Source organism: Delphinapterus leucas, chromosome 5 (genome assembly GCF_059928025.1).
Source record: "Delphinapterus leucas isolate spDelLeu-1000000601 "Yukka" chromosome 5, BTC_Dleu_Yukka2, whole genome shotgun sequence".
NCBI lineage: Eukaryota > Metazoa > Chordata > Mammalia > Artiodactyla > Monodontidae > Delphinapterus > Delphinapterus leucas.
The window spans coordinates 125,008,988-125,018,296 of NC_143133.1; the positions used below are offsets into that span (position 1 = coordinate 125,008,988).

The 9,309-nt window shown below is 37.4% G+C and overlaps 1 pseudogene; it reads left to right on the plus strand.

Moving 5' to 3' along the window:
- Nucleotides 1–4,313: 4,313 nt before the first annotated feature.
- LOC111179074 (chromobox protein homolog 1 pseudogene) lies at nt 4,314–5,698 on the plus strand (annotated as a pseudogene).
- The last annotated feature ends 3,611 nt before the right edge of the window (nt 5,699–9,309 follow it).

Consider the following 9,309-nt stretch of genomic DNA (forward strand, 5'->3'; position numbering starts at 1 on the left):
AATTTTCTGGACTCTTTTAAACTTGTTTATTGTTGAAATTAAATTATGTAAATTTTTTCCTTTACGGGTACCTCCTTTTATCTTCAAAACAAACTGAATTAAAGAGTACTTTTTTTAAAAAAAAGGCTTATAGATTTCTAGTTCAAGATTTTAAACTGCTGTTTATCACCTTTCCCTACTGGGATTCTATTAAAAGTATTACTAACACATAAAGAAGGGTAAATTATATAGACCCATAATCTGCTCTGAGAACCCTTAGGGGACTCTTGGGCCTTGGAAAAGCTGAGGACAAAAGAAGGTATAAGTTAGTGATGGAACTAAAACCTGGAGTACTGAATGAAAATCTGTACATTCACAGTTAACATTTCCACCCCTTTCCCCATGTTGCTGCCAGGTTTTCCTCCAAAAATAAATCCCTCTGAGAGCCCTAGGTATAAGTGCCACTGCTCTTAAAACAAATTATTCCACCTTCAGGACATTAGGTGACCCCAGCTTAACAGTAGCTCTCTCACCTCTCTACCAGTCAGGAAACCCCACAGACACACCAGAGGACAGGGCATAATGTAGCACAGCACCCTTAAAGAAGAACTAGTATGATCAGATATTTTAGAGAAACAGCAACTTAAAAGCAAGAGAAGATGCAAAAACTTTAAAATGGTCAGGTTTTAAAAAATCACACAGTAAGTGAGTATTACAAGGTACAAACAGCCTTAACTTTTTGAATCACTTGTTCTATAAATTCTTTTAAGGAAAGATTTTGATTCAAACTAGTATCTGCACATAGTTAAAAAATAATGCAATATTGCAAAGTGGTTTGCTATAAAAAGCAACAACACCTTCAGCCTCCACATTCCCACTCCTCAGATGTAAAGACTTTCAACTATTTCGTTTTTAGTTTTCCGGTTGGTTATCTCTAATGATGTGCTGGTAAATATTTAACAACTAATCACAACGACTGTCAGGGTTACATCTGAATTAAATATTTTATAGGTTATTATATGAGCATTAAGCTTTCTCAATATTTGTACAATTGACATTTTCTATTGAAAACTTTAAATATTCTGGGAGGATATACCTTTTGGTAAGGTCTACATAAGGATTCCTTGGGATTTAATTTTGGAAAATTTCTAATTTGTAAGTAGTTATATATATGGTCTATACTTCTCAAAAAACAAATGATTCTAGTGTTTGCCACATGTTGCCTTGTGATAAATGCCACTTTATAGAGTGGTTTAAACATACATATATGTATATGAACAAGTAAAAATCTCTAAAATTTTCATATTACTAATATTCAATATGTTATAATTTGTCCAGAAACCAAGAACATCACCAGCTTCTACATTATTTTAATATAAAATAGATAGGTATATATTATACCAAAGAACAGCCTAGGGAATACCTAAGTTGTTTACCCCATTCTCTTGAAACATAGCTGACTATTTTTTTCATATCATTTACATTGTTTAAATAAATACATATCTTCATTTTAAATAAAAAATGATTTACATCAAGTCATTAGACGTTTAGCTCTTTCAAACTGATCACTCACTAGTAGCTAAAGTTATTAGTTATTAGCTAATTAATTGAACTTCACCTGTTATCCAATTATATTTAAATAATCTAGTCTTTGAGAACAGATACAGTTTCAGTGACCTGTTTGTCACTACTAAGCTTTGGTTTTCTCATGTGTAAGATGGCAACACTATCCATCACTGAATACATAAAGTGCTTTATCTTGTAAAATGCTCTCTAGATTAGGAGCAGGCTAATAGTAAAAGGTAATTACGTTTCACAAGATGTAACAGGGAAAATGCTTTATTTATCAAAATATTAAGAGAAGCCATAAAATAGATACTAAAGATAACAGATGGCATAATATAGTCATGTCTTACATACACATTTTAATGTTTGTATAGAGCAAACAAATCCTGCATCTGATTTATTTTGCAACTTTCTAGACCGCAGGCTTAGTAGTTGTGGCACATGGGCTTAGTTGCTCTGCGGCATGTGGGATCTTCCCGGACCAGGGCTCCAACCTGTGTCCCCTGCATTGGCAGGCAGATTCTTATCCACTGCGTCACCAGGGAAGTCCCGCTAGCTGGGTTTTAAAAGTGAATTTGCAATGCAGCAGATGTAGAGTGTATTAATTTGAAGCCATTTTAATAATCATCAAAGGAAACAGGTTCAGATAAGCCTCTCCAAAATCTATAGATAATAGGCTACTATAGGATGGGAAACAGCAAGAATTCAAGGCAGTTCTATCAGGGAAGAAACACCAATTTGCCCTATCTTATGTGCTACTGAATAATCTTTAGCCACATTAGCAGGGCTTCAAAGGAAATTTTCAATAGAAAGATGCAATTTTCTTCAGTGACAATTTCAGTTTATATTACTAACACTTTTAGAGTATCTCAGTATTTTTTTAAACCACAATTCTTATAATTTTTATAATATTCCATGAAGTAGGGAATACATACAGGGAAAGAGAATTTACTTACACTAGTAATTTCTATTTGCTGCTTAAAGTAAACATTTTATACATATGTCTAGTTTAGAATTAATATTACCGTTAAAAATAAAAACAACTGTATTCACTCCAATTAAATGGAGGAACTGCTCATTTGAAAAGTAAAAAATAGCTCCTTTACAGAATATTTTAAAAGAATATACATGCTTTTGATTATATTTGAGTACACTGTGACCTTTATTAAAAGCATATGAAATTTCTGTTTAGTTGAAATTTTATGTGGCTTGTTTTAAAGAAAAGAAAAAAGTAATTCGTACTTTATACCTCAACCATATGTAAGCAGGCACAGAATGATTCAGTTCATTGCACCAGGCACTCACTGAGCATACATACTAGACATTATGCTAAGTACATGGCATATGAAAATAATTAAGTTCAGTCTCTAAAGTTAAAGGTCTTGCAGTCTGATTAGTAAAACAGATATATATGTGTCCAGAATAATGAGGAGACTAAGAGAGAAATATATTTTGCATAAGTGGGAACAAAATCACCCTCGAAACCTACCTCAGTTTAAAAAGCACTGGACAGAGAAGGCTTCCGAGGGCTGTCAATTGGTAAATGAACTGAATCTTTTAGATATATGTCAGTTAGACCAGAAAACAAAAGAAGTAATGTCATTCCAGACAGAAGAAAGAGTAAGATCGGAAAGCAAGGCAAGAAATTATGTCATTGGTATAAGCAGTTACATCACATTTATTTCATTAAATGTCATTAAATATACTGTAAGGGAATGGTAAGAAATTAGGAAAGAGGAGGAGGAAGTTACATAATGTCATGCATTGTATGTCACGTTAAGGAGCTTGACTATTACTTGCAGGTGACCTGTAATCATTAAAGGATTTAAGCAGGAAATTTTCATAGTGAGATTTTTAGAGATTCTTACTTTTAGTACATTAAAAAGAAATCTCTGTAACATTGGGGGTTTTTTTGCTTGTTTTTTTGTGTTTTTTTTGCGGTACGCGGGCCTCTCACTGCTGTGGCCTCTCCCGTTGCAGAGCACAGGCTCCGGACGTGCAGGCTCAGCGGCCATGGCTCCCAGCCGCTCCGCGGCATGTGGGATCTTCCCAGACCAGACCGGGGCACGAACCCGCATCCCCTGCATCGGCAGGCGGACTCTCAACCACTGCACCACCAGGGAAGCCCTGTAACATTGGTTTTGTCCTGAATTTGCTTAGCAACATATTTTGGATAGGTAGTACAAAGATAAACTTTAGCAAATTCTATATCCAAATCAAGACAAATTTTTATAATAATTACCAATTATGAAACTAATATGATCCTGAAAATCATCACAGATGGAAATTGTTTCAGTCAAATCATGTTTTTACATTTGAAATAAGTAATGGTAAACAAATGATACATACCTAACATACTATTTCCTTAACATGGAGAAAATATTTAACAAATTAAGCAACTGTATTTTGCCATATTTACAGTATATGAATATGTGTAACATAGATAACTTTCTGCATTTATAAATTTGTAAATAGTTAGAAAGATAAAGCTGGATATTAATCTATACCCTAGTGTGATACGGGTTTAATTAATTTGGTAAATTATTAAATTTTTTTAAAGAATAGTAATTTGCACATAAAAAATTGAAAAGTGTGAATTCCATGGGGAAAGCAATGTTGTTTCTAGAGATGAAAATATTTTCTAGGACATATATGAGATAGTGACAGATGGAAAAGCTTATCTTTTGTAAAATATTAAGGTAATTATCAATAAAAATATAATAAGCTCTTTTGTTCGGCTGAGGTAAGGGCCGTTGGCCGGGGCCTGCGGTACGCCGCTTCAGTGAGGGGCTCAACCGCGGTCAACCGTCTTGTTGCTTTTCTGGTCGCCACTCCCCTGGCCGGCCCGACAAGACGCGCTAGTAGCGCGGCACCGATTTCTCTCGGGCTCGTGGGCGCTGCTCTGAGCAGCGTCACCCTTTATACCAGAAAGCTGGCGGGCACTATGGGGAAAAAACAAAACAAGAAGAAAGTGGAGGAGGTGCTAGAAGAAGAAGAAGAACAATATGTGGTGGAAAAAGTTCTTGACCGTCGAGTGGTAAAGGGCAAAGTGGAGTACCTCCTAAAGTGGAAGGGGTTCTCAGATGAGGACAACACATGGGAGCCAGAAGAAAACCTGGATTGCCCCGACCTCATTGCTGAGTTCCTGCAGTCACAGAAAACAGCACACAAGACAGATAAATCAGAGGGAGGCAAGCACAAAGCTGATTCTGATTCAGAAGATAAGGGGGAGGAGAGCAAACCAAAGAAGAAGAAAGAAGAGTCAGAAAAGCCACGAGGCTTTGCCCGGGGTTTGGAACCGGAGCGGATTATTGGAGCTACAGACTCCAGTGGAGAACTCATGTTCCTGATGAAATGGAAAAACTCTGATGAGGCTGACCTGGTCCCTGCCAAGGAAGCCAATGTCAAGTGCCCACAGGTTGTCATATCCTTCTATGAGGAAAGGCTGACGTGGCATTCCTACCCCTCGGAGGATGATGACAAAAAAGATGACAAGAATTAACTCTCCTGAGTACCAGCCCCTGTCACATCTGACTGTGGGTTTCAGGTGGGGAAAGAAGGAGTTCTACTTGTCTTGACACCGTAGAGGGAGCTTGAGAAGATGTCCTTTGAAGAGCCAGTATAGTTTCTGTGCCCTACAGCAGCCCAAGTGCTTTAAAGCCGCTCCATGCTGTATAGTTTGCACACCCATCCCAGTGCAGGGGAAGGAGGGTCAGTGTTTCAAGGCAACCCATTCTGAACTTTGCTGAGAAAAGCAAAGGGCCTTCTATGAAGGACAAAACTTGCAGAATGGGATGTGGGAGAGCAAAAGATACTGCAGATCTTCAAAGAGCATCTCCACAACCCACAGCCTTCTTCCCAATAGTGTTAACTCTGCATTTTTACAGCGTAGCATGTATGTAGTTTTTGGCTATTTCTGGTGTGTTATTTGGGGTGGGAGGGATGGGGTGGGGAAGAAGGGAGATGGGTTAGGATCATTTTTGTTAAAATGTGGGGCCTGTTGGGGGGAAATGGTGAAAGAAAGGAAAGAACAACTAATGGTGATTTGGTTCTGTGTCCAGAATATTTCATCCTTTCAAAAAATGTCATTGGCAACCTAAATGAGGACTGTGAGAGACTGTTTAAAAGCTGTGAAAGCCTGAAACTTAGAAGCCAAGGTGTTGCCTGCCTGAGCTTAATGCTGTTCCCAAAAAGCATTAAGCTTTGGTAACTTCTTAACTTCCCAATTAAGAAGTTACCAAAGCTACCATTTGGGGGATGGAAACTGGTTGAGGAAAAGTCTTATTGGAGTGTATACACAGGCAGATCATTCTGTCTTAGAGGTGCTAATTCTTGAAATCGACAAGAAGACCCTTTCTTTTCCAATCTTGAAGTTATAAATATCAGCTTCTCCATCCAAGCCACTGGCTCTGAAGTATTTGGGGAAGGGCAGAGGGTGGTACAGGAGGTGGGAGAGGAGGCAAAGACAAGGGCCGGTGCTCTTAGGGTGGAAAACTCTTGGAGCCTCTGTTTTTTGAACTTTGAAACCATTGGTGGCAGGGTTCAGTCACTGACAGCACAAGTTCACTGAGTCACTTCAAGAGTTGAATGATTTCTGAAGCCCTGGTCTCAGGAGATTAAATTTTCATACTGGGGCAGTGGTTCACTTTAAAACAAAACACATTTTTTTAATCCTAAGAATTAACTAAAACCCAAAATGCTGTCTTGAATCATGAGATCCATCAGTTCTTGACATCATTTAGACCTGCATCTAGAACTCCGTTGTAAAATCTTTTTAGGCATGTGTTAGGTTTCTGTGAAAACTTTTGTTTTTAAATGTTAAACTTCATACCAACACTGTCAGTTTTTGTCTTAATAAAACTATAGATTTATTAAAAATATATATATAAAATAAATATTGCACATAAAAGTGCAATATTTGAATTGGAATGCATATAATGTGTTTGGCTAGTATGTACACATGTGACAGCTAAAACTGAAACCCCACTGGTTATTATTAATATTACTGTTAGCAGTATTGTAAGGCAGAATTTATAAAAGTAGAGGGATGAGGGCAATAATCCCAAGCAGAGGTATAACAAACAAAGTTGGATACTGTAAATTCAGAATAAAGATGAGAAAATTTACAACTAGAATGTGACAGGGAAAACCATTCACATGAATATTTACAGCTTCTTCCTTTCCCTGCCTGCTCAGTCTATACCTAGCACTCTGGGCCCTTTAGCCTCCAGTTAATTAATGACTGGTGGAAGTAATTAAAAAGACTCATTAATATCAGAAGGGGCCAAATGTTTCTGGAGGTAGAGAAGGTAAAAATGTGCTTGGGTTGAGGAGACAGCACCCATCACTAATTGGTTTTGAGTGGGAAACACAGAGGGGGAAGAAAGAGAAACGTGAAAGTGAAAAAATAGGGAGTGTGGTCAGGGAGAAAAAGAAACAGCAACTGAGCTCTAATAAGGGCAACTTTGGGGAAAATAAAAGTGTGAACAGAACTTTAGAGAAGCTTCACTGAAGTTATGACTTGTCTCCTCACCTTCAGGAAATAAGTGAAGGTTTAAATTGCTTAAAAGCTTTTTGGATGTCACATCTTTTAGAAAAGCTTCACCCTATGAGAGTTACAAGTCATTTAACTCAAAATAGTTGATATTGAAATACAGAAACTACTGCAAATAAAAATGAAAAGACAAACAAGTAAACAGAAAAGGCTTGGAAATGGAAAAGCAACCCTAATGGCTAATGAAACATGGAATGACGCTCAAAGTTCTCATTGATATTTCAGGGAAAGGGAAATTAAAACAAGCGAGATGTCATTTTACAACCATATCATCTTTTTTTAAAAACAATACCAGGGGTTGATTAGAATGAGGCAAAACGGGGACCACTGCTGTTGGAAGTGTTAGTTGATACAAACACTATGGAGAGCAATTTGGCAACACTTAGTAAATCTGGATATGCCCATAAATTGCCAGCAGCTCCACTTATAAGTCTCTATTCTAGAGAAAATCCCACACATACGCCTGAGGAGACATACATTGTGATGTTCACTGAAGCATTACCTGCTTTAGTAGAAAAGAGCAACAACCTAATTATTCTTCTGTAGGATCACATTAACATAAAGCTGCGACGTATGTTGTTTATTCATCCAACGGAATGTTATATGACAGCGTAAGTGAATGAAATAAAGCTACATACAGTAACATGAATAAGTCTCAAATATATAATGTTGAGGGCAAAACCCCCCATAAAAACAGAATATTATTGCTATGAATGCTTAAAATATAGAATATGATGGTTTAATTTTTGGTATATTCAAATGGAATAAAAGTTCAAAAAACTGCACATAGATAATGCACATCAACTTCCTCTGTGACGAAAGATGCAGAGAAGGAAAAGGGAGAGGTGAACTTTCATGTATCTGCAATTTTATTTTCATTCAAGGTAAATATCACAAATATTAATATCTGTTTAATCCTGGTAGCAAATACATGAATGTGGGCTATATCCTATTACTGTATATGTTTGAAATATTTTAGAATAAAAAATGGCTTTGATGAGAAAGATGACAAAGAAGACACAAAACATAGGTATTGTTTTTAAAAGCTTAATGCTTGAGAATAACCTTTCAGAAATATTCAGAAACTAGTTTGTCTCTGCTTTGTTGGGGGTAGGCACAAAGTTTTTGTTGTTACTGCTGCTGTTGTTGTCACTTTCCCCTTGGCATTTTTATGTCAGATTTTTATTGCCTGTCCTCAAATAAGTACGATTATGACAATACAAAACATGTTGTTGGGGCTTCCCTGGTGGCGCAGTGGTTGAGAGTCCGCCTGCCGATGCAGGGGACGCGGGTTCGTGCCCCGGTCCGGGAAGATCCCACATGCCGCTGGGCAGCTGGGCCCGTGAGCCATGGCCGCTGAGCCTGCGCGTCCGGGGCCTGTGCTCCACAACGGGAGAGGCCACAACAGTGAGAGGCCCGCGTACCGCAAAACAAACAAAAAAACATGTTGTTGGATTTTAAAATTACCAAATGACAGAATACTCCATTTTTATAAGATAACCTGGTTCCTTTAATTGATTAGTGTGTAACTGAGGGTGCCTGGACAGGTGTATGGCTCCTTCTTTCCACCCCATACCCAAAGTTTCAAGAACACAGAAAAAACACAACTACCTCCCAACTCAGCATGGGGGTAAATCCATCTTCTTGCTGTTAGAAAATTCACATTGCTGCTGAGATGCCTAAGGTATCAGAGAGACTCCTTTCCAATGAGGTATGTGATTATGGCACTAGATTTTTAAACTATAGTTATTGCTAATAAAGCATTTTTTAGAAATCACTGCATCAGGTGATTATATTTACTGAATTACATAAATTATACATATGTTGTTTGCAAGTGTGAATAATTGATATCTCAGATGAAAATGATCAAAGAGTTTTGCAGTTTTCAATTAAATCAGTAGACAGCTATACTAGAAAACATAAGATGACTGATTATTTATAAAAACCAGCAATTAAAGACCGGAAGTTATTAACAGGTCAGGATTCTGGCTGAAACTACACTGTCTACTTCAAGGGCAAGCCTGTTCACCTGTTCTTCCTAAGATCTAACGCTATTAGTGGTAAAATTAAAGTTCCTTGCAAGTGCCAGAGTCTCCACCTGTAATAGATGTTTATATGCATTAAATGGGGAGAAATAATCACGTCATAAGTTTATGATATTTTATGGCCAGTTTAGTCGTCCACATAAATTGCCCTGGAGATCTAATCAT